Raw genomic sequence first — 25993 nt, forward strand, 5'->3', positions numbered from 1 at the left:
TTTTTGATATTGCTGAAGACATTTTATTGCACTATCTAGATTCCTGAAGTGTAAATGTAGAACATGATAAAAATGTGTGTGTATATATATAAAGAGAGAGACAGGATTTCCTGTAACTAGAGTTTATAGCGTATGACATTTTACATTGGTATACAGCAAATTAGATTCTGATGAGAGAATTGAGTAGGGGGACCTCAACAGTCAACTGAATTGAAAAACAACTCATACTCAACAGAATTGAGGAAAAAATGGAAGTAAAGGGCACGTTTTCTTGCCTGATCTATCACTAAAGGCAAAACTCAGGAAAGGGATACATTCAAAGATTTTTTTGAATTTCATTTTTGTTTTCTGGGCAATGAATTTATTTTTCAGTGTTATTTTAGTAGCATAGCGAAAAGAGTGTCTGAGATTGCTCCCCACTGTGTGGACTTTCCTTGCTTATGTTTTGCTAGGTTTTTATGTGGTAGTGTGTTCTGACTACCTTGTCTTGTTTTTCCTGCTTTCTAGAAGGAACAATTTGCGAATTTCTGAATATGAGCTATCATTGCTTGTCCTGCTAGATTTGGACAAGGAGGAGTTGGGTATATTGTTTACTAATGGCTTGCTTTGTAAGTATACAGGATTTTAAATTGGTATTCAAAATCTGAACTGCTTTCTCAGATTTTACCGTTAAAATTATCTTACAGAACTTAAATCTTGTGCATAGATATTATCATTTGCATGTAACATACAGATAAAGGTGATCAGTAGTAAATTTATTTGATTTACAGTTTCTGCTTTTATTGGAAGACTGATGGTAGCCTTGTTCCTATTTTGCCTTACCTTTTTTTTTTTCCTCCTATTTTTGAGGAGAAAAAAATAATATCTTTCCTAGAATGTTTGATTATACAAAGGTGAACTCCATTATTCTTCTCATTTGATATTCATCAATTTGCATGTTAATGTTTTCAGTGGAGGCTAAATATGCAAATTTCACAGCTTCTTAGCAGATTCCTTAATCATGAAGATATTTGTATGTTTAAAAAGAAACAAAGTAAACTGCCAACATTGCTTCATAAAATTACCCTGCAGGTCAATCTGAAAATCATGACTGCTGCAAGAGTTTTGTCTCCATAGGGACTAGAACAAGCTATCACTGAAGTTGAAGTTAACTCTTAAGATTTGTCTTTTGGGTGGGTTGATTCCTCCGTCTTTTTGCTGTGGTTTACATAAACAGTTAAACAAACATTCAGTTAGCAAGACAAATCAACAGGTCTTCCAATCTTTTTTGTATATGTTCTTCAAAAATACATTTGTACACATAGTAAATACAGGTAGCTGCTTTACATTCGATTGTGTTTAGATTGATAAGGACCTCAATGCTTTTGTCTGTTGCAAAATGGAGTTAACATGATGAAAGCCAAGAAGCAATGTTTTAGTATTAATATATGTCAGAAAAAAATAAAAAGGTGTTGGTAAGACTTTCAAAACTTCACTTCTGAGGCTAACTGAATTTCTTTTTCTTAGCGTGAGCTTAATTCCTTCCTTGTCTGCAGAGAGAAGACTGTAATGTAAGGCTGCAATAAGCTAAAATACATTAAAATAGTAGTACAATTAACAGGTTTGCTGACCTGTTAGCACTGTTAGCAGGTCTGCTGTAGAATTGGGAGGATATTTGAGGTATACCTAAAGTACCTTGGGCTCTTCTGCCTAGTGATGGGGGAAATAAGTTTCAGAAAACAATTTAGAGTATCTCTGTTAGGATTTTCCCTAATGGCCTGTATTGCCTCTAGTATAGTCACCCTCCTGGGCAGCTGCTGGTTGTGGGACTGAGTCCTATCAAATGACTGGGAACTCTTTTATATTGAGAATTTTTTCAATAATATTAGCTCACAGAACAGTTTAATTTGAACTGCTTGCAGAATATTATTTCCACCATTTCCTGGATATCATTTGTGCCACATTATCATTGTATTTAAACTTGATTAATATGTCTTCTGAGTTCATTTTCTTATACTTTAGGGTAAATGTTGAATAATTATGTCTGTAAATTCATGCAGTTTAGAGCTTATGCATCACATTTCATAGTCAAATTTTACAATTGTCATCCAAATATCCTCATTTAAATGAGATATGCATCTCATGAGGCTGCCCCAATAAGAAAAATTTGAATAAAATGTATGTTGTCTTGTCATTATGATCTCTGTGAAGAGATTTTTCTCTTCAGCTGTTTCAGTGTTAACTCAGTTCTCTATAATAATTCCAGTAACATTGTTTCAAAGGAATAAAACATTAATTATATGCTTTTTCCGTAAAATGTACACCAACCTTAAAACTATCTATAATATATTTTAAGCACTGTTATTATTGCAATAATACTAGTTGAACCTTGACTATAGGCTGATGTCTGGAAATTAATATTTTGGTGTCCCTTAAATAGTTTGTTGCAAAAAGACATTACAAAGGAAGACTGATACCATACAATCTCTTGGAGCTAAATTAATATTTTAAGATCACATTTCTTAAATAGTTTCTTAATAGGAATAATTTGATAACCTTCAGTAAGTTGATTTGATGAGGTGAATGTCCTTTTCCAGACCAGATTTCAAATGAGACTAAGAAAATCAATACTTTTAAAAAAATGTATTCAGCAGAAATAAATGCAGTTTGCAACATATACTGTTTCAAACCATTTCTATGAACAGACTAAGATTTTTATTCTCTAATCATATGTTTAGGGAGTCGGCTATTTAGCAGATTTTTAGCTTTCCAGATGCTCAAACAATGCACTCTTAAGTACAGTATCCATAGATTATCCCCAGAATGCTGTAGATTAGCTATTTTAAGATTTGAATTGTGACTAAAAGCTGAGAAAAAGCAACAGCAGTTGCAGTTGCAAATGTGTTATCTCCATAGCTCATTTAAAATGTATTTATCAGGGAAAGAGACAAAGTAGTCTGTGTCTGCATGTAACACTGTTACTTCATTAATATTTTACATACATATGTGTGTGTCTATAAATAAAACCTTTATGTGAATTCTGTCAACAACAAAGAATATCCAAATGAGAGGCCGGTTTTGTTTGTTTACTTCACTAGGAGGGCAGTACAAGTTGTGATCACCAAGGACTGATTAGCAAATTTTGGACAATAATGAACATAGTTAAATTTTAAGTAGAGCTTCTTTCTGTTTGTTTAGATACTCAGAATTTTACATTCTGGCAGATAGGTTATTTCACTGTCACTTGGGACAGTACTTTTAATTTGCCTTAATGTAATAATTGTAACTTTTAGAAAAATATCTTGTTATTGAATACTTTGTAACATGAAATTTTTAATCCTTAAAATTAAGAATAAAATATGTTTAAATTAATTTGTTTAAAATGTTTTTCTTATTAACAAACCATACTTGCTAGATCTATGTCTTGTTGGGTTACCTGATTTAGCCAACTAAAGGCAAATCAAGTTGGAAGATCTGCTTCTTAAAATATTTAGGTTGAAGAAATATTTGTTAATTAAATGGCTTTTCTGATAAAAATCATTTGCCCCCAAACCAGTGAGCTGCGCAGATACTTGAATGAGAAGTCAACAAAGGGTTGTAATAAGTTTTCTACACGGAGTAAAGCCAACCCAAATAATTTTTGATGGCTTATATCTGAGTTGCTAAAAGTCTGAAGTCATACAGAACTTAATTTCAATTATAGGAGGTATCTATACTCCAGCTGAATATGTTACCAAATACTTTTTTAAAACGAGGAATGACAAGTCACAGTTGAATTTTCCAGCTTAGTCTGGTGTAATAATAATTGTATCTCTGTGCATCTCTCTTCCCTGATATACATAGTAAAAAGAGTCTCCATATGTTATTTTGGCCTTTCTGAAGTCAGGTAGACTTGGAGCAGGTTCCTGCAGAACCTGATGGCTCCAGTACTTTTCAAATTGTTGGAGGACAGCTGCAGAGCAAGGTTGCAGGCAGAAAAGGACTGCTATATGTAAACCCAAGAGCGTTGAGCGGCACTGCTATTACCCTGCTCTAATGACAAAGATGACATAAAAAATTGCCTTTTTTTTTTTTCATTTTTTTTAAACCAATAATGTTATTTCAGAACCATTACTGGTTGTTTGTTAGCGTTATTGACAGTGTTTTGTGTATTTATTCTTATTTCCTGAGGGTTAGATTTTCATGTCCGACAGTCATAGAACAGCCCAGGTTGGAAGGGATCTTGAGAGATCATCTGGCCCAACATTTTGTGGGAAAGGCAGCCTAGGTGACATTTTCTAGCATCCTGTCTAATCACATCTCAAAAACCTCCAGTGGGGGGGCAGGTTCTTGTAGTGGGTTGGTGCTGGCCTGATGCCAGGTACCCACCAAAGCCACTCACAAAGCCACAAACTGGATAGAGGAGAGAAAGTTTAATGAAAGGTTCATGAGTTAAGGTCTGGGAGAGAGATCACTCATCAAAAACCATCACAAGCAAAACAGGCTTAACTTTGAGATATGCATTAAATTTATTACACTAACAAAATCAGAACAGGATACTGAGAAGTAAAAGAAAGCAAAGAAAGAAGTAAAAGAAACCCTTAAAAACACCTTCCCCCTACCCCTCCCTCCTTCCCAGCTCTACCTCTTGCCCTAGCAGAGCATGGAGGCAGGGAATGGGGTTTTGGTCAGTTCATCACTCGAGGCTTCCCTGCTGCTCAGGGAGAGGAGTCATTCCCCTGCTGCACTGTGGGGTCCCTCCCACAGGAGACAGTTTTCCATGAACTTCTCTGACGTGAGTCCATCTCATGAGAAACAGCTCCAGTGAACTGTTGCAACACGAGTCCATCCCATGGGCAGCAGTCCCAATCAGACTGCTGTGGTGTGGGTCACTCTTACACAGGAAGCAGTTCTTGAAGGACAGGCTGCTCCAGCAATGAGAGCAGGGCCCCTATATCCACAGGTCTCCCATGGGGCAGCAGCCTCCTCCCAAGCATCCACCTGCTCCCGCCTGAGGCTCCTCCTCCGCAGTCTGTGGGTTGATCCCTGCATCAATGTGGACCTCTGTGGGAACAGCCAGCTTCACCATGGTCTGCGCCATGGGCTGCAGAGGAATCTCTGCTCCTCCTCCGCTGAGCTTGGTTGTCTGCATGTTGTTCTGCTCACATATTCTCACTCTTCTCTGACTGGAATTAAAACTGTGCAATGTTTGTTATGATTTCTTCTTAAATGTGTTATCACAGAGGCATTACCACCATCTCTAATTGGCACAGCCTTGGCCAGTGGCATGTCCATTTTCGGAGCCATCAGGGACTGGGTCTGCCAGATGTGGTGAAAGCTTCTGGCAGCTTCTCACAGAAGCCACCACTGTAGGCTCCCAGTTCCAAAAGTCAGGCCATGCAAACCCAGTAGGTATGACTGCTCTTACTCTAGAGAGGACTTAGATTGGGGTAGAACATTTCCTCATGCAGCTCCTACCTGTTGCCCATATTTTTCTGCATATCTCCTTGTGAAGAGGGAAGTTTCTGTACTCATTGTACCCACCCTTTAAGTACTCAAACATGAGTATGAAATGGTTAGTACTGTTAATGTTTTTGCCTCTGTTGGAGAATTTTCACCCAAGTATCTGGGACACTGCAAAACATAAATTAAAAAAATAAATCTCCAAGGAAAAAGAACATGAAAAGACATTTTTTGCACTTCTTTCAAATTTAAGATTATGTAAGATCAACATGCTGAAAACTAAGCTTCACTGTTTGTCGAGCAGTCCAGCTGCAGTTACTGGAAACAATGGTATAGATAAATCACATTTGCATTGCCATGTGTCTTACTACCACCTGTATCTCCCATCCAGGACTGACCATGAGTTAAATGCACAGAGGAGTTGGAGGCAATAAAGTGTCAGTGGAGCCCTGATAACCATCTAAAGAGTATTTTTTTAAAAAAAAGGACTGTGTCTTTTTTTTCCATACCTCACATTCTCTAATGTGAAAACATTTTTTACTCTCTGTTGTTTGCTTAGAATAACACTGTAAGCACTGCTGGGACTATACCACCATTCTTGTTGCAGATACCTCACTTGAAATGTGCATGGATTGATTAAACTGCTGAAGTGCCCTGAGCGCTGACTCCCAGCTGTGCTTGTTCTGATTGCTGCTCGTAGTTTGTGCTGGGAAATTTACTCATGGAGAACTGGCAGGCATTTGGCATAACCCTGCTCAGTACTAATTGTGTAATAAAACTGGAAACAGGGCTTAATATTCCCAGGTACAAATGGCCTTCTGAAAGAAAAGGAAAAACCTGGCATTACCACATAACTCAGTACAGAGATGTTTAATTTTTGGATACCTTTTATATATAAATGCTAGCTGTATAACTAAAAGTGCAAACTAGATGGTTTACTGAATCCTGTTGTCACAGCTGAATTTTTCCTCAATTTTTCTTCAGTCCTATCAAGGCTAATTTTTTGTGAGATCTTGTGAGGTTTTGTTTGTTTGTTTGTGGTGGGTTTTTTTGGTGTGGTTTTTTTTTTTTTTTTTTTTTGGTTTTGTTTGTTTTTACTGTACTGATCTTACTTGCTTTCTTGTTTACTGAAGAATAATGAAGGCAACGTGACAGTAGGAGGGAGGGAGCGTTAATTATTTTTAATATTAATCAGTACTATGAAATTGGAATTTAAAGAAGGAATCCTGTTATAGGTTATCATATTTCATTATTAAGGTGCAAACTATGTTGCTGGTATTTAAAATGGGCAGGTGACTGTCTGTGATACCTGATCATCACACTGTGAGACTTAAGAGGCCAGAAGACTGTAGTAAAGTCATTGTGTTCTTTGTTGGAGTTACTAAATTTGATCTGCTGGTGACTGAGCCCTTCATCTTGAACGTAATGAATACTTAGCACTAAACAACTATGTATTATTTATTCAACTCTTTCATCCAGAAAACTAGATCATTTCCTGTGCCGATGGGAGAAGAGTGACTGTGAGTATAGTCCATGAGCTAGATGCTAGTAGAAGCAGAGTCAAGGAATAAATACCCTGAAATATACAAAGAATTGGATTCACTGAGTTTTCAGCGCTAGTTCACAGTAATTGATTACAAGTATGTACTTCTTGTATAAGTACTGATTCTGACAATAAATTGGTGTGAGATGCGAGTGAAGAAAGCCAAGACTATTCCTTTATTTTATGGTACGTTTTCTTATGTTTGTAGATGTGGATTGGTTCCAAATAAGAAATTTCTGGCTTTTAAATTTTTTTTTAGTACAGACATATTTCAGATTTTGCCCTGTGAAGAGAGAATTTTTATGCAAACGAAATAGGCTTTTTTTCTTCTAGAAAATCTAGATATTGGCTAAAGTCACTGTTTTAAAATGTGAAAGATTTCTCACCAACACTGGGTTGGGTTTTTCATTTATACAAACTTCTGAGTGTTATTACTGAGCGAATAGGAAACTTACAATCTAAAATCTAGTAACTATTCCATGACTTTATTTTTACAACATTTATGTTAAAGCAGTTAAAATTAGTGTTATATTCAAGAACTCTTTAGCCAACCCTCTTGCTAGTAAATGGCTGGCAATAATAGTTCTACTTTCTTCATTAGCTTTTAAGGGAATTAGATTTCAAATAAAGTTAGTAACGAGAATGAAGCCCCAGATTTCTCCTATAATGATCATGTATGACTTAAAATTCTTGTACTTAAAAATGGGTTTGAGACTAGCAGCAGTTCAATAAAATTGCTTGCAGTTTCCCGATTAGTAGATGAACTTTTTGGAAATCCCTGTTTAGTACTGTCTTTAGTAGGCCTAAAACTGCAGAATGAAAGATGGCTCTTATTTCACTAAAGCTTTGCTGTCGTACCTTTCAACTTTTGAGCCTGCCAGTGTGTGATAGAAGGCATCAAAATGTGTGAAAAATGACCCAAATGCAGAACTGTTATTTGCAGTTATCAATACAAACTGTTATTGTGCCATAATTGACAGATGGTTTTGCACTCTAATATCTGTTTTTAAGGATATTTTTACACTGATTTAGACAGAGTTGTGTTGCGGGTTGTGGGGGTTTTGTGTGTTTTTGTGTGTTGGTGTTTTTTTGTTTGGTGGGTTTTTTTTTTTTTTTTTTGTTTTTTGGTGTTTTTTTTTTTTTTTTCGAGGGAAGGGTGTGAGCTTTTTGTTTTGTTCTTTTTCCCCCCTAGCGCAGCAGGCACAAACCCCAGGAATTAATGGTGCTCAGCAAGAAGGAATTGCACTGTAAAAAAACCTGGGGGCATATAATAACAAATTGGAATTTGTTATTGGAGCTGGGGAGCACTATGGCTAAAATATGCTCTGAACCCCCCTGAAAGTGCTGTTGAATAGCTGTTGGGTGTTCTAGTTTGAAATATATATTTTTCTTTCTGTAAAACTCCATAAGATCTGAAATTTATTTTCCTGCAGAGAGAAAAAATACTTGAGAATTTATAAAGCTGGATAGAATGAAAACTGATTTGTTTCTAGTTCCTTGGCAAGCACACTTTGCTAAAGCAGTGGCAAAGTTTACTGTTAAAGTGACGTCACTTTGAGTTCTCCTCTCCTGTCCAGTCATTTACTTGGACTGAACAAATGGTAATTGTAGCTCTGCTTGAACACTGGTATTAAAATTAATGTGTTCTTAGAAAGTTCTTATTTTTGTACAGGTCACGTCTTGTTTTCCTTAGGTGTACAATTTCAAAACTAGTGTCAGGACCAAACATAGATTTCTCCAATTTGGTGTAATTTCTACTTAAATTTTCTAAGAACATGGAACTGTATATTTTAAAACTAAATTAATTTTTTCTCAATTGAAAATCAAGAGTTTACAGTTTCTCGCTTGAGAGCAGCACTAGTCAGGTGTTTGTAAAATAGAAAAGAATTGCAGTTAATAGGAAGGTGGATGTTAGGGTTTGCTGGCCTGTGTTTCCATGGAGGGTGTTGTTTTTTGGGGAACTGTATAAAAAACTACATAGTTTGTGGTTGTATTCTATTACAGAGTTTTGTAACTTTCATTGTGTTCCTTGGATAGATTAATAGGTGATCTTTCTGGCTCACGTCTTAACTGTTGATGGATAAGAAGGTATTGTGAGCAGTAGAATAAAGCTTCTGCAACACCATAAAATTTCCATAGATCCTTTACTGGTGTTAATTACAGCAAAATTCTCCAGTAAGAAGAATTAAAGTGACTGACTTGAAACGTCTTCAACCTTGCTATCAGCAAGGTTCTCTTCTAATGATTACTTCTGCAAAGTAGAAATGCAGGAAGCTGTGTTGGCTGTGGAAACTGTGATGTTGCTGTGGCATTTGGGTGAAATGGGGAGGGAATTGAGGAACCTACCGATAGTCTGAGAGTATGAGGACCTGCCTGAATTTTGAGGTTGGTGTTTCTACCTGTTGTTGTTTTGGTTTTTTTTTTTAGGTGGGAAACAGAAGAAAGTTGATCTTAAGAGATGTTTAAGTGAGGTAAAACAATAGGGTCCAGGTCACTGTGGCAACCATTTGAAAGGAGTCTGTGAGGAGAAAAAGAAAGGACGAGTTGTGTAAGTTGAGAATAAGATGGTGAGGAATGTTAAGCTAGTGTACAACTACAGGAAGTGCAAACAAATGAGCTGTGAAATGTCTTGTCTGTGAAACAATCCATATTAGATATTGTGGAAAAGAAAGGACAGAGCCCACTGGGAAATCCCAGATGCAGAGGGAGAGAAAAGGCATGAAGGCAGACCATTTGGAGATAGTGACTTCTCACCATTTCTTCATGCTGCACATGCTTGCAACTCTTTTTCCCTGATGTGGCCTTCTTGTATGTTTGCTGGTCCAAAGTTGTTTCTATTCGGATCTCTCCTCAGGCCCTTCTGTGTGTCAATAGAGTAATTTCTGGTATTTAAATGTCCAGAAAACTATTTCTTGACCATACTTACTCGTCTGTCCATATTCTACGTCTGAAGCTTTGCTAACTCCTGGTGGGTTTTAGGGGTTTTCTTCAGCATTTGCTGAAGGTAAATGTTAGTGTGTATTGGTGATAACTGCATGGAATGTGTTCATCGCCGCCACTTTAAGCACTATTTGAAATTGTTAGATGCGTTTCCTGAAATTAGGTAGAAAACTGTCACCTAATATGTTTAGAGTTTTTTTGTACACACGTGTATGTGTGTGTGTATATATATATATATGTGTGTTTTCTTTTTGTGTTTTTTATTGCCTTTAACCTATTGACGATCTAATGCTTGGAGCTGTCACAGGAGGTTGCTTTGTCTCCTGTCTGTTGCTATAAATATTTCTGTCATGATCTTAACAACAATCTGTAATGATACAAAATTTGCCAGTTTGCAAAAGTATTCTCAGAGCTACATCAACTAACAATGAGTTTGGTATTAAAAGAATAAAGAATGAGCCCCAGAAATAGCTTGTTTGTGATCTAGTATCACTTCCTACCCTTCCATGCATGGATTTTTTTATACTGTGGGTTGGGTTTTTTTTCCTTCTCTGTTTTATATACCTTCTGGGGAATTACTGGAACCTTTGTACAGGGATTAAAAAAGTGATAAAAGCAAGTGTCAAATATGTTGGTCCTTTATGTAACCCAGAGTTTTAATATGATGAACAGCAACACCTAGCCTTTAGGCATGAATGTTCAGTTGCTGAGAGCTTCAGCATTAGGTACTAATGTGGGCATTCATACCCACTGCCCCTTGCTGTAGTAATTCCCTGTAATTTATTTACTTTATCAAAGACACCAACCCTAATCTGACAGCATTTGCAATCTGCCAAAGTGTAAAACTGTCACAAGATGCATTTACATATATAGCAGAATCTGCATAGCTGTACAGGAGGTGAAAATAAGTCGATATAAACCTGTGTCAGTGAAGATGGGATTTTGTGCACAAAATCTGGCAAAACAATTTATCAAATTTTGAGCTGTCCTTGGTGCCAGATGAGAAATGAAAAAATTTATGAGGAAACGAATGACAAAAGTTTGTATCAGTTTATTATAGGACAAATTATTATAGGACTAGCCACTCAAGTATTGAAAGCTCACAATACATGGATATTAATCACTGCCTAGAACATATTCCTAAATTATAATTCTCTTTCTGAGGGCAGCTATTTTTCATGATGACCATGCTTTCCTTCTAAGCTTTGATTGATTTTATTTTAGACTAGTGGTGTTGCATGTTAAGTTTTGTGAGATTTTTGGTGGTTTTTCTTTTTCTTTTTTTTTTTTTTTTCCTATTTTCTAATATATTCTTTAAAGATGGAACTTGGATTTCCGTCACAGTCACAGATAAATGAGTGTATTAACGACACGTACTTCAAAATAAAGATTAGTACTATAAACTGTTTGTGCTTACTTATATATAAGTTTCTTTTGTAAAATAACGTATTGGGACAAAAGGGTTGAGGGCATCTGAAGTGTGCCCCTTTTTGCAATGGAGGAGCTAAAGTAAGGGCAACTTCTATGATGTGCCAAATCACAGACAGTTCATTACCTTTCCAGCTGTTTGTTGTTTGTTCCACATGGATCAGCAAAGACAGAAGAGCCACACTCTGGATTTTATTGTTCCTTCTCTGCTTGCGTTGGGGAAGATGCTACCCTTTAATATTTGTTTATATCCTCTGAAGTATTCCAGTGATATTCACAATATGGGATGGCGTCATGAAGATAACTGAAATTTAAACCTCAGGAAACAAAGAAATGAAACATTATTTTGTGTGTGTATATATATATTATATAACATGGTCTATACTGTCACTGGAATATAGTGTAGAAACTTCTGGAGAGCAGCAGGTGGGTCAAGGCACACGGCAGCCAAGTCCTGGGTGATCCTGGTGGGGAGGCAGATGCAGCCATTGCTCAACACATGATAGAAGCTATGTAAAGGAACACTGTTCTGCTAAACTGTTATTACATCTGCAATGAGCAGCTCTGTCTAATTGCTAATGAATTGGTAATGGACTAATAAGAATGAAAATGCTGGGGAAGATAGAAGTAGCCTGAAGCTGCAGCTTGGACGATGCAAGACGAGGAACAGGTTGTCTATCACAGATGTAAAACTGTTAATATTGTGCAATAAAATGCTTCAGATATTAAAATACAAGGCATGTCTGTGTTGAATCCTCTGTCTGGTAACATTAGCAAGTATAAAATGAATGTTGCACTGTGGGACTATAAATACACATCTATTGTGCTAAATTATCCTGGATGGAGGAGTAACGTGGAATTGCATAACATCACATAGCTTTTAAAATGCACACTTGTGAAAATTGTAACTAATAGAATCATCATTAGTTTCTAAAATTACTATTCCTATTAAAAGATGTTAAATTCACTGACTTTTTTTTTTTTGTTAAAATGTAACTGGTTTTGCTAGATAAAGTTTTGAGTTGTTTCAGAAAGTAGAGTGTCAGGAAACCGAAACTTTGAAAAACAGGAGATGAAGCATTAACCACCATGCTGACATGGGAAGGTCAAATCCTTAATTTACCCACAGTTAGCTTTACTTAGAAGGTGGAAATAAATGTACTTTATATTGTAATGAGAATTCATGTAGATTTGTTCCAGACTCACTAATTAAGTACCACTTGAAATTAATGATTGTTTTATGCTGAAAGCATATTTATATTTTTTCTTTTTGTTGTGGCAAGGGATAGTCCAACATGAATATTTATTAAAACTTTTCAAGTTATTTAACATTTTACACAGTGCTTCTTTATTAATGCTTCTTTTAGCAGTTTATTTTTCCCATATCAGTTTTAGAGCAGGAATGCAAGATGAGATTTTTGTTATGATACTAAAATTGAGCAAAAAGTTTATTCATTGTCTCCCCTGAGAAAACAATGTGGAGTTATATGCTTGGTTTTTTTAAGTTTGCTTTGATTTGTTTTATTAATGTTTACAAATTACATACATAATTTTTTTAGTAGTTGTCAGACCATGTGCCTTGAAAACATCTAGGGTTTTTTTGTTATATAGCCAGATTGTTATCTGTATTCATGTATTCACACCTTCAAGTTAGTATTTAACCTTTCAACTTGCAGTACTTCCATTACAAGAGACATTTAATGACATATGCATCACTCATAAGGCTTTTGAATGTATATTCTTCAGGTGTACCCTGGTTTTGCATAAAAGGCACTCAGAAATTGCTTCTAATTTTTCAGTAACAGATATCTAAGAAGTGAGATGATTGATCATAAGCCATTCCTGTTTAATGGCCACCTTAAATTTAATAAACCTAAAAATTTAGGTAAGATCTAGATTTGGTAGTGTAATATACTTACTAATATTCTATCGTTTTTTCCAAGACTGCTACAGAAAAAAATGTATTTTGATCTCTGTCCGTTACTTTGGAATAAAGATCTTTCTGATACTTGTAAGCACTCAGTTTTGCGAGAATACTAGGTTAAATTTGTAAGCAAGGAATACAGAGGAAGAGCTTACAGGAGAAGTAGTCAATATAATGCATAATTTATCTTGGACTGTGGTTTTATAAACAAAAATATAATGCTTTATTATTTATCAGACCATTGAGAGGGGTCTTTGGTCAGTGAAGGAAATAAGAATTTTTCTTTTCCTCATCCAGAGTATTTACATTGTGTTGCCTGTGTCAGCTTTAAAATCTTGTGCTTTGACAGTCCATGTTTTCTGTTGTTGGCATGTAGAACTGACTTTATTCTTCCAAGTTAGTTTGTACTGGTGTGAGACTTAAAATCTGTTTTACAGGTGAGGTATGTAACATATATCATTGACACAAAAAAGGAGTAATAAATGCTTTCCCTAGCTACCAATACAAACAAAAATGTTAGAGTGGAATGACGACTTAGAGTGAAATTTAGTATTATCCAAGTATGTCTTTATCTTGTCTTAGCAAAATGAATCTTAAAAAGATGATTGATTTTTTTTTTTAAATTATGCTGCACTGATTTTGGACCAGGTGGTCCAACAGGTAATTCAATTTGTTTGTCCATTCCATCATGCTTAGTGTTCTCTTTTTGTGTCTCAGTCATGCTGTTAAGATGCCTCTGAGAAGTGCCAAGCAGCATAAGTCCCTGTGGAGACTTACATATATTATAGAAGGTTATGATGTGAGGCTGTGGACATTATAAACTTGGAGCTCTTGTATGGCTTTAGATTTGAAAGATGGTCTTTGGTGTAATAACATGAAAAACAGGTGATGTGACTGTCCGAGTATTTATCATTGTGTGTAAAGCATAACTTCAGTGGGCCTTTAAGGTGGGCACTAGGTGGGTGGGACAGGTGAGAAAGGACTGGAGTACCCAGATGTGTACTGGCTGATGCTGTGGTCTCTCAGGCAGCTGGTGGATGAATCATCAGCAAAATATTCTGCCCAGATAACAGAAGTGCTTTCCCATGGGTGCTTCTCCTTCCCCACCCTTCTCCTTCCCCCAGTCTTTGATGAGGTGTGAGAGTGCTGGTCCGTTTTGATTACAAAGATGTGGCAAGCAAGAGACATGAGAAGGTGCCATCAGTGTGATGTATTTATACAGCAGAGACAGAATAACTGGAGTTTGTGCTTTCCTCCAGTATTCTGTGGCTAAAGAAGCCTTACCTTACCTTTTTCTCAGACTTAAGCAGGACTCTGCTGCTGCTCCATCCTTCTGCTCTTAAGGAAACTTGTTTGAACATTCTGGCTTGGACTTCTTGACATTTATATTTCTCTTCAATGTAAATTTTTATTTAAAAAAATAAATAATATGTTGGCATACCAGACCTAAGTGTTGGCATACCAGAAAGATGCCAGTATCTTGAGGAGGTTGGACTGTGCAATGTGTTACGGTTTGTAGTGGTTTGCCCAAGGGAAATACTAGTCCTGTGCAAATGGGATCTCTTTCATCCTTCTCTTCATGATTGCAAATACTAAGCCTAAATTTATTTTATTTTGTATATACAAGAATGCATTCAGATGTAAATACATATATATATGCGTATATAACAGTGTTGAAACTTTCGTCATCCGCAGGAGAGGGCTGGGGAAAGTGATGTTAAAACTTAACCGCATATATTCCGCTAGGAATGATTGCTGTTGGAAAGTCTGTAGGGTAAAATCATGTAGTCAGTCAGCTAACGTTCTTATTAATTTTTCTTTTTACTTTTCCTATAACTCTTTGTGTCTGATGGTACTTAAGTTATTGGATGTAGCGTCAGCGAACTCTGCTCTGCAATGGCACGCTGATGGTGTTAGCTGCTGGTTAGAGGGTCACTTGCTGCTGTGGTAACCCTGTTCTGAGGAGCAGGAGAAAGAACAGGGAGAACTTTATAGAACCGTGGTTTCTGGTTTCCTTGTGATGCTGACTATGTACAGATGCCAGTGCAAAATGAATATTCCTTAAACAACTGTGGATATTCTAGAGATAATATTCATTTAAAAGATAAATGGGAGATTTGACTTTCTAGAAATTCAAACTCAATTTTGGTCTTAGTTTCGTAGACTGGAGTGCAACATTGCTTTGCCTTTTGTTTGCTTCAAGGCATTCTTTCTTTTGCTTCAAGGCTTCATTCTTCCCATGGGGAGGAATTTCTGAAAGTAACTGGTTAGGTGTTGTGTCAGGTAGCTTTAGCAGGCCAAGAAGTACATAGTTTATTCAGAGGGCAATCAAAAGTTATGTGATGTTGCTGCAGCCTCTTTAGCTTGAGGCACTTAAAACCCAACGTATTAACTGAATTCCCATAGAGAAGTGTAATATTCTCAAAGATTGATACCTCATTGTTTTTCAAGCTGTGACAAAATGTTGCTTGTTGTTTCTCTGCACTGGTATTACTTAGCATATCTGCATTCATTGTGGTGTAAATACAGGATGTGGTTGTGGTGCTGTAGCCTCTTTCTTTAAGTTTGGTTTGACTTTTCAAAGGTATGACTAAGATGGTGTTAATGCAGAAAACTGCCGTTTAAAAAATAAACAGTAAATCATTCTTTAACCGTGTGTACACTTCTCAAGTATAAGGTTAAGACCTGGTTCTGCAGATACATGTGACTAAATGCAGTGATGCAGCTCTGTCAACTCTCAGTCCTAATGAATTTGTTTCATATTAGTTTACTTTGAGTCTCTTCAGATTACAGTTGATAAGCATGTGGGGGAGTTTTCAGTAGGCTTGACGGAGATGAAAGATAGGAGGTTGTGAAAACAATTAGATAGGAATAAATTATTTTAAAATACTAAATAAATATATGTTGCAGAATTTCAAATTATTAAAATGATAATAAAATTGAAAGAAACTAAAACCCCATGAAAATTGCATAAGAAGATTTAATCATTCTCATATGAAGAATGCAGAAAGCATTAATCAGAATTTTACAACAGGTGCCCATTGATATGGGAAATTGCATTATCCAGCCCACTGAAAAAGACATACTCTCACACTAGAAGAGAATGAAACTTAAAGCAGGAAGTAATGACAATATGAATGATATTTGAAATACCACAGAAGGGGGGTGGATGCCGGTGGTAGCAATGGAGCTTTATTGGAAATAAGTACTTAAGCCTGGTGAAGATAGCACTCTGTTGTGATGGCTGAAGGCTTTCCAAAGTATGAGGGAAGATTTATGTTGTTTCCTTGTAAAATTAAAAAAAAAGACAGGAAACTATGGTTTTTGACTTCTCTGGTAGGAAGTGGTAACATTTTTGTGCATGCATTGCCTGATATATTTGGAAACATCATGACAGCCCTTCATTAGGCTAAAACAACTAAGTGGCTGTACAACTAAGTGCAACTGAGAACATCTGCTCTGAATTTTTGTTAGTTATGTTAATCCAGTTTTCAGTGAAAAGAAGCTTGCGACCTGTGGACAGAGAGAAATACTGGCAGAGGGAGTGGCAGTAAGTTTGACAGCATGTGTAAAAAAAAAGGAGCAAGAAAAGTAGTTATTGCTTGCACAACACTAAGAACTGTTTGAAGTCCTGCATCATCACAACTGCAGCACTAACTTATTTTTCTTTGCTTCTTTCTGCCAGTAGCTCATTTGCCAGCACTGATTAGTCGGTCTGGTTTAGGATTCCAGTTCACCTGTGAGATGGCACCTCAGAAATAAATCATCTGTGTACAAAAAATTCACTTGAACATTACTATTAACAAAAGCAGCTTGTTACAAAAATACCTAAACAAAAATTTCATTTAGTGTGTAGGTAGGAAAACAACAGAGAGAATATAATAGACATATTTAATATATATTATATATTACTATAATATAATGCTGCTAAGGATATAGAAAAAGGTTACAAAAGTTCTCAGGTCAATAAGAAAGAATTTCTGGGCTGAAGAAAGTAGAATTTATGAGTTTTCAGTTTTGTATGTTTTGTATGTCTATTAATTGTTAAGAACTTTCTGGAGGAGAACTGCATTATTTGAATTATTTATCATCTATTTTAAAGTATTTGCACAAAATTAAAATTTTCTGCATTATTCCTTTGCCATAAGCCAGTATAAAACGTGAAAATTTAGCTCTGGGAGATTACAGCAGATTTCAGCTGTAATATTGGCATGCTTCAAAAGATTTTACATTGCTTCAGCAGCTTATTCTTTATGCCTACTTCTAAGAGGATAAAACTGATTAACAGATTAGTAATAATTTGGTATTTTGGTAAGATTAATAGCAATGTGGATGTCTTGGGTTTTTTTAGTTTTTTCCTTCTTAAACTTTAAATACGATTCTAGGACTGGCAAGGATCTCCTGTGTTACCATCTGCCATTGCAGACAGTCCTATCATTTAACTTGTGTTGTAAATTTGTCGAACTTGACTTTTAAGATTTGGGTTTCTGCCCTTGGGGCTTTACTTGGAAAAACTGTCTGAAAGATAAATTTCTTTGGAGCTATGGATTTCTTTTTAAATATGCAGCCTGGTTCTCTTGCTAGTCAGTCACCTGATAGTCACTTTTGTTGTCTGTATCTTGGGTTTTCTTGTTATTTTCCTTCTGTTTTAGATCGATACCTCTAGAAGCTTGTCTTATTTTCTTTTTCAAGTTCATTGAGACAGATTAACCAAGCAAGACTTTGTCTCACCCCATAAGATACATTATGTATTTCCTTAATTCTATTAATTTTATCTTATTTCCAAATAATCTGTTTGATATTTTATTTATTTATTTATTGTCAGTGGAGTTTAGGGATTATGAATCGTACTTACATTAGATTCTACCAGTGCTTTTTACTAAAGCATGAACAGATTACTCTACTGAATATACTTATAGTCAAAGGTGCAGATTTTTGTTTGTAGAGGCACACCTCCATTGTCGTACTTAGTTTCTGTAAGCGTTGTTATGTGCAACACTACTTCATGGTAACTGTGAGTTAACAAGATTAATGTAGGGCCATGTATCCTCACATAGCATATTTTAAGAGAGGTGTTTCTTTCTGGACTTGGCTTTGCTATAAATAAACCCAAATACTTTTATTTCAGTAAAAATCATCTTTGTTAATTGACTTATAAAATCTATTTCAGAACGTTCTTTTATGATTCAGTTTATGTTGAAGGTGAGGTCAGCTGGCCATTGTTTAACAGTAAATTTCTGCTGGATATGAGGCAGAATGCTGATGTCTAATTTAGTAACGGACTGTGAACACAAAAGTTGTCTCTAAAGGAGCTTATGATGTGTTCAAAACAGGGTTAAAGAGGTTACTCAACATGACCTGACTATTTTTTTTTTGAGCTGCCAGTCTAAATCAGAGTTTTATAACTTCTCTTTGTCCTGATAGTGTCTCTGCAATGTACTGGTAACACATGTGGGGTATATGAGATGACAGCAAGAATCTAGCAAAGCCTATCTTTCCACTGCATTTCACAAATTATACACATTATGAAACTTAAAAAACCTTAATGGTAAAAATAAAAATTGCCAGAAATCAGGGTACAGGTTCTGGAAGTCTTTGGATTTAGTCCGAAAGTATTCCTGTCCTGGTTTCTAGCCTAGCATTTTATTTCCTTTTGAGCGGTCTGTAACACCACTAGATTGTCTTGTGCTTTTATGTCTCATTCATTCCTAGGCTATTTGCTACACCTTGGGGCTGCTAGTAGCCGTACGAAAAATAACCACTGCTTAATCAGTTCTGGTGTGCTAGGATTTTATCAGTCTATTAAAAAACAATCAAAGGGTATTTTTGTGTCTTGTTGCTGAAAGGATAGATTAGTTCATACAGTATGTAGTGATATGTAAAGGAAATCACTAATATTTTAAAAACAGTAAGCATGGCATAAGTTAAACAGCTAAATAAAAATATCAGCCTTAAAAGTCTTTGAATTTGGACCATCTGCGGCCTTTGATATAATTGTGGATAGAAATGTGGAATATGTGCCCTTTTACATTCTCAGGCCTTGTGAAGAACCTCAGTTGGATGACAGTCTGAAATGTTTCTTTCTGCTCTTTAGGGGTAGGAGAGGGGTAGTTGTTGAATATGAAATTAAGATCTTTCTTCATTGCAGTTCTGAAATCAGTGGTTCAGAATTTTGTGCCCTGTTCTTCTCTTATCACACTCGTTCACTGACATTGACCAAACTTAATGTTCTTGTTATTTAAATTCATCTTCAACATTCCTTTGTTTTCTTTTTCCTCTAATCATAGTTGTAGAGGTTAAACAATCAGAAACAATTAGTGAAAATAATCTACGTAGCAAGTTTGCCTTTTTTTTTTTTTTTTTTCTAAATTAGGGAAAAAGCTCTTTGTGCTCATTACCTACTGAAGCCACTGTAAAGAGATGCGTTTGTTGTATGCTTGTATGAAGACATAAACTCACCTTTTTTAGTAATGAGCAATTCATTGTTAAAAGACAAAATTTTCTCATTTAGTCTCAGTGATCATTTTGCTGTACACACTTTTTATTTATTTCAAAATCTCAAAGGAATACATTCATGTAAAATGATGCCAATACACGGCGAGTTATTTAGCCATTGTGGTTGACAGGCATGGGACCCTGTGGTTTAGTGGCTTTTTATATCTTTGTGCAGGCACAGACGTTGGAGGAAGGAGAAGGGGGAAGGGCAAGGTACATTTGTTTCCTCATGATTATGTTTTTATTCAAACAGACTTGAAAAGTTTTGTTTTTTTACTAATTTGCTTCTTGCTATTTTGAAATTTTCTTCAAGACCCTTTTTCAGAGATGACTGCTGCATTTGAAATACAGGATTGGGTGTCTCTTTGAAATGCCATTCTGTTTAGAAAGAACACCTACCATTTAAGTAAAATTATAGTGCTCTGAAAGCAAAAAAAAAAAAAAGTCTTTTGTCACTCCTGTATATTTATGCATATTTCATTTTAAACAAAGAGGATTTTTTTTTCCCAGCCTGGCAGAAGTAATCATTGGCAATTTTTTTTTTATTTTTTTAATTTTTACTTTTTAAAATACCAGTGTGAAGATTTCTCTTTCTGTTTCATAATTACTCTTAACAACATAGAAAATCGTATTTTTTAATTTTTTTTTTTTTTTTACTTCAGCTTTCTCACAAACACAACCACTTCCATTCAGGATTGGATGATTCCATTGTTTTGGTTGCGTGGGCTTTTTGGGTGAAATTAAATGCTTTTCTCTTGGATCCAGCTGTAGTTTGGGGGAAGGGAGGAGGAAGCTGATGTGATGTGGGGAAGTTGGCATGGACTCTTTGGTTGTTATTCCAAGTAGGCAGACTAGCTATGAGTGATTTGCCCAGCTTTTATTTTCATGAGACATCTTGGAAAGTGGTCACTTTCCTCCACTTACATCGTTATAAAATCTTATGAACAAAAAAAGAAACTGGACTGTATTTAGGATAAGATTTAGCAAAATGTAGGTAAGTTTGCAAATTGGAAACATTCTGAGTAGTGGTGAGATATGACAGATGCATTATTGCACTAAACAACATTAAACATTTTGCCTTCTTCCCATTGCAAGTAAATAAAAGTATGGTGTAAAGAATATGTCTAGATTGTTTCTAGACTACTCAAATCTTGCATATCTGTATTTTCAGCTGTTTCATTGTAAGTAGTCAGTTATTACAGCTTTCTCTGTAATGTACCTTTTTCTGAGTGGTGTATTTTTTTTTGCGTGTTGAGGGAGATTATCTGCACAGACTTCCGTAGGCTGAAAACAGAACTTTTTGCTGCAGCCATGTTTGTGGCTGTGGGCTGAGATCATCTGCGGTCTCTAATCAGATCAGTCCAAAGAGGGACCAGTGGGCGGAAGGGAGGGATTGGTCAGAAAACAAGAAGCGCAATGTACGTGCGCATGCAATTTAAGTATGCACCTGCCCATGGTACCATGTCTGTGCGTGCAAAATTGTTTCTGGCCCTGGAAATTTGGTCTATATTCAGATTTGGCTTTGCATAACAATACAGCTGTTATATTTTTACTTTTTTTTTGCTACTTGTTAATTTTTGTTCATTTTACTGGGTTTTGAGTAAAACCCCCTTTCTCCTCCATGCATAATTGTCAATGGTAGAAATGATGATGCTGGTGGATTTTTTTGTGTAGAAAATGTGATCAAATGTACATAGAACCTTTGCTTATATGCACCCATTTAATGGGCAGGTTTGACTTTTTTTAGCTTTCTTATCACATTTTAAGTTTTAATGTGGTACAGGTTACAAATGCACAGCACAGCAATAAGAAATGAATGTAAACCAAATTAATCTAGTTCCTAAAAGTTAGTTTTTTCTGAGATACAGAAGAGCAATTACCAGATGCTTTTAAAAATCATGGCCTCAGTTGTTATTTTACCCTGCTGAAAATTCCAGAAAGTCAAACTGGTATGTCAGTGCATCATATCCAGTTTCAATGCTCATTTGCCTTATTGGAGCATAGTAATTAATGACCAATGTATGCTTCTAATGGTACATTGCATAAAGTGAATCAAAGGTGACACAACCCATGAAGCATTCTTCAGTGACTGCTTTAGGGTTTTGAAACATCATTTGTTGTTACTGAAGCCATACATATTGGCAGTTCAACTCAGCATGCTGGATCACTGCAGTCAGATCAGTGCTTATTTGAAATGTGTATAGCTTTGTTCTCACACAGTTGTGTGCTTGCTGGTTTTAAAGGCAGAAAATAATTGAGGTGAAATTACCTGCTGATAATATGTAATTAGTTGAATGAAAGTATTTGTTGGTGTGAGGAAAAAAAGAGAAGCCATTCACGAAGCAGAAATATTACGTCTGCAGTTCTTTGGTAAGCATTGCAAGGCCAACCCTACCTCAGATTTTCCTTATGCAGTTTCAGAGGATCTGATACAATGAAACAGATCTGTTTGTCGTAATAACGCATCCATCCATTATTTCATGGTTTGATTAAGCATAGTAAGAACACTGCCGCACCACATAGAGAGAATCAAAACAGTTGTACAAGTCGTGGGAAACTACTTAGATTTATTCTTCTAAATGATAATTAAAATGTTTTTATGATAACAGCGCCCCTTCAGTGTTTAGGGAGAGAGTAAAGTACTGGAGCTGGTTGGCATGAAGGGTGTTAGGTAACATGTGACAGTAGGTGGTTGTGTATGTAGCACCTTGAGTGTTCAGTATTGGACATGGGAAACACTGGTGGGTTTCACACATAGAGTGCAGAGCAGAGGCATCCAGTTGCAGCTGGGCTGGCTTGGTTTGAACTCAGGTGTATTGTCAGAATCTGTGGTCCAGGAGTCCTTGTGAGGGGCACTGAGAATTCGTGGCTTGCTGCCACACAAGTAAAATGCATGTGGTCAGAACTAAATGGATTAACCACCATTGTTTTTGAATTAAAAAATGGAAATTTATTTATTTATTTATTTATTTTTAACTTGTCACTTTACTTGTTGCCTCTTCTGCAGGGACAGGAGAAAAAATGTGACAGTTCAGACAACATAACTCAGTTCAGACAACTTTTTTTTGTCTTGTCAGGAAAGGTGTGTGTCTCACCTGTGAGAGGAAAATTCAAGCAGCTCAACTGAGTTATTAGATTTTAAGATGGTGGTGAATGAGGCTAGCTCTATTGGTCCCTCTTTTTTCCTTTTATCAGAAGTTAGTATACTAATGTTTTTACTCACATTTGTAGGGTGACTCAGCTTACAGGACATCCAGGAGTCTGCCCCCTTTGACTATGAACTTTACTGCCTATCTGCCTGCTTCTGATCTATTCCAAAAGACTAAGGTGGCCCATGAACACCTCATTTTGTATATTCCTTTTCAGTGTATGAGATCTTGATCACTCAGCTGCTGGCAATACAATCCCCTGCTCCCTGCAGACGTCTAGTTGCTAGGATCTTTGTATATTAAGTGTCTGTCTTTTCACCCTGGCTGGCTGGGTGCCAAATGGCTGAGACGTCAAGCAAATAAGATTATTTTACAATGACTCGTTTGTTTTCAGAACTTAGAAGGGTTTCTTTATATGTTAAATGAAGGTCTAAAAAGTTTTCTTACTTTGTGACAGCTGCTTTTTCCCTGTCAGGAACAGAATTTAGACTTTGCTAGTAATACTCTTCAAATATTGTGTTTAATGCCAAAGACTTCAATTTCTCTATAGAAGACAGGAAGCCATAATTTCCTTGCTCTAAGCAATATATTTTTAATACAGTGTTCTGTATGAAAATACCCTGTGAACCAGAAGTTTCAAAGAGCTGATTCACCTTTTTGTTCTCAGCATAAATGTCTTCTCTTCATCATTTACAAGTTACTGTTCTGATTTTAAGTAAGAAAAAAAAAAAAAATCTTTATTTTATGGCCCTGTTTAAGCGATTGTTAGGAAAATGGCTATAAAAGAAGAAAAAATAAGCTTTCTTAAAATATTCTAGCATCAATTATGGAACACAGTTCTGCAACTGAAAATTGTAACACTGCTCAATGAATGTAAAATGCATTAAAAAAGACTTTCTTTAAAATAGAGTTTTCAGGAAGGCAAGAACCAACACTTGAAATTAAGTATTCAGAGTCATGATTAAGTCAATAACTTTTCACAAAAGCATTTACAATTTTTCTTAGCAGCAGGGGAACTTCTATCTCATCAAAAGCAATAGGGAGGAACTTACTTAAAGTCCAAAATCAGAGGGGAAGAGCCGTGAGAAAAGTTCCAGTCCCTCGTTGTTCCTGAGAACAATACTGTGAAAGATATTCTCTATTGTAGCAGAAGAGGTGAAATTTAATGAGTGTGAAATTCTGTACTGGAAAAATTAAGTACTTAAGTAGGGTAATATGGAAGTGAGTATTTGAACAACCAAACCCATGCAGGAGTTTAGGGTTGACAGTGTATTCGTTTCATGTGTTAGATACATGATTTCGAAGATGCACATCCCAGACACATTAAACTCTAAGACAACTTTTGTCTTGATGTTTAAAAATATTCTTGAGGCAGATAGGTCTGACTGAAATTAAACTGTCAAATAATCTGTCAGTACTAGTTGGATGGGGGTGGACATGTATTCACCCACGCTGAGATGCAAATACTTCCCTTGTGAAATGTGGCAGCTATTTGGGAGCTCTACATGACCGTTCAGGATAAAAAATGAGGAAGTATTTATCCAGTTGAACTTACAGTGGGAATTTTAGATAATCAGAAGGAAAAGTCATAGGTCTGTGACTTGCAGAAAGGAACATTAAACCGTAGGAATGTACATTACATAGTTTTCTTACTTTGCACTGTAAGTTGGGGGTTTTCTCATGTCTTCCAGGAGAGTTGTAGGTATAGACTTTCAAAGACCCAAAAGGATTTCTTCCTTTTTCAAGTCAGAATCAGTTCTGTCTGCACCCTTCTTTGTCCAACCTGTTTGGGAACATCCAGTGATGGAGATATCACAAGCTCCCTCCAAAGGACATTGCTGGTGTTTTGACTACCCTTCTATATTGAACTGTTATTCACTTTATATACACTTATTACTGCCTGTCTAGAGGCGGAAGTAAGAACTGTCCAAGTTCCCTTCTGTCTGTCTTCTTTCACCTAGTCATTGGTTAGCTCTTTAAGTCTTGCCGTTTGTAGCACATTCTGCAATTTTTTTTCTGCTGCTGTCCTTGGACTGTCTTTGGACACACAGAACTAGACTGTGTGTTACATTTGAGGTGTTGTCAATGCCAAAATGATCAGGATAATTTCAGATACCTGTTGCATTGAATACCTCTTTTGGTGTCCTGAGACTGAAAGAAAAAGGTGTTCTGAGAAGAGTCCCAAGAAATCTGTTAGCCTTCTCCAGTTTAGCCTGACAGGAAGTGTTGTTGCAGCATATGACATTATGGTAATTTGTTCTAATACTTTTTTGCATAAGAAAGCCATAGGAGTTGTCTGAATTAACTCTTTTTTAAATGGAGTATCTCTATTAGAAACAAAATTCCTATAATGTGAAAATAGCACAGCCATATTTGTTTTTCAGTGAGCACTTGTTTTAGATAAAAAATTAAGCAAGAAAAGAAGTTGGACCAGCAAAATAATTGTTGGGTAATCTAATTCTACATAGCCTCAGCTGCTAGAAATTGAAACTTGCAGTTTCTTCATCTGCTAGGCAGGTGAACCAATAGAAAATCAGATTTCACTTTCTGGTACTGATGCTTATCAAAAATGATCAAATCCTGACCTGCCTTTAGAAATTGAACATTTTAATCCCCTGCTGCCATGGACGGGAGAGTATGTCTTTCAGTTCCTTCATTATTCTATTAGTCCTTCCTGAATCCTTTTGCCAATGGCCTAGATTTTTGAATTTTAAATGCTAGGTATGTGAAGACTTCTGGTTGTGTTCATATCACTGCCAGAAGCAGAGCTAGTAAATCCATCTGCTTTTGATATTCCCCAATTTATGGCAAAAACTATTCACTAGTAGTACACATTAATCTAATGATCTACTACACTGGCTAAATTTCATTGTTGCTTTTCAGAATAGAGTCCCTTTTACATCAGAGCAGTTTATATTCCATGTTTCCACATGCCTGAAATAATACTTTGCGAAGTCTGAATCTGTTAAGCTATGCTTGCATTTTTCTCATTACATAACCAAGTTATATTGTTCTGCTATAAGCCAAGGTAGTTAAATGTTAATACTGTCCTTCATGTTCTGATTTGCTCTATTATTTTGAGAAGCCTACAGC

General features: G+C 36.1%; 1 protein-coding gene across 3 annotated transcripts in view; it reads left to right on the forward strand.

Moving 5' to 3' along the window:
- PRKD1 (protein kinase D1) overlaps positions 1-25993 on the forward strand; it is a 122128-nt gene that overhangs the window by 25639 nt on the left and 70496 nt on the right. The window lies entirely within an intron of this gene.

Source organism: Hirundo rustica, chromosome 6 (assembly GCF_015227805.2).
Source record: "Hirundo rustica isolate bHirRus1 chromosome 6, bHirRus1.pri.v3, whole genome shotgun sequence".
Lineage (NCBI taxonomy): Eukaryota > Metazoa > Chordata > Aves > Passeriformes > Hirundinidae > Hirundo > Hirundo rustica.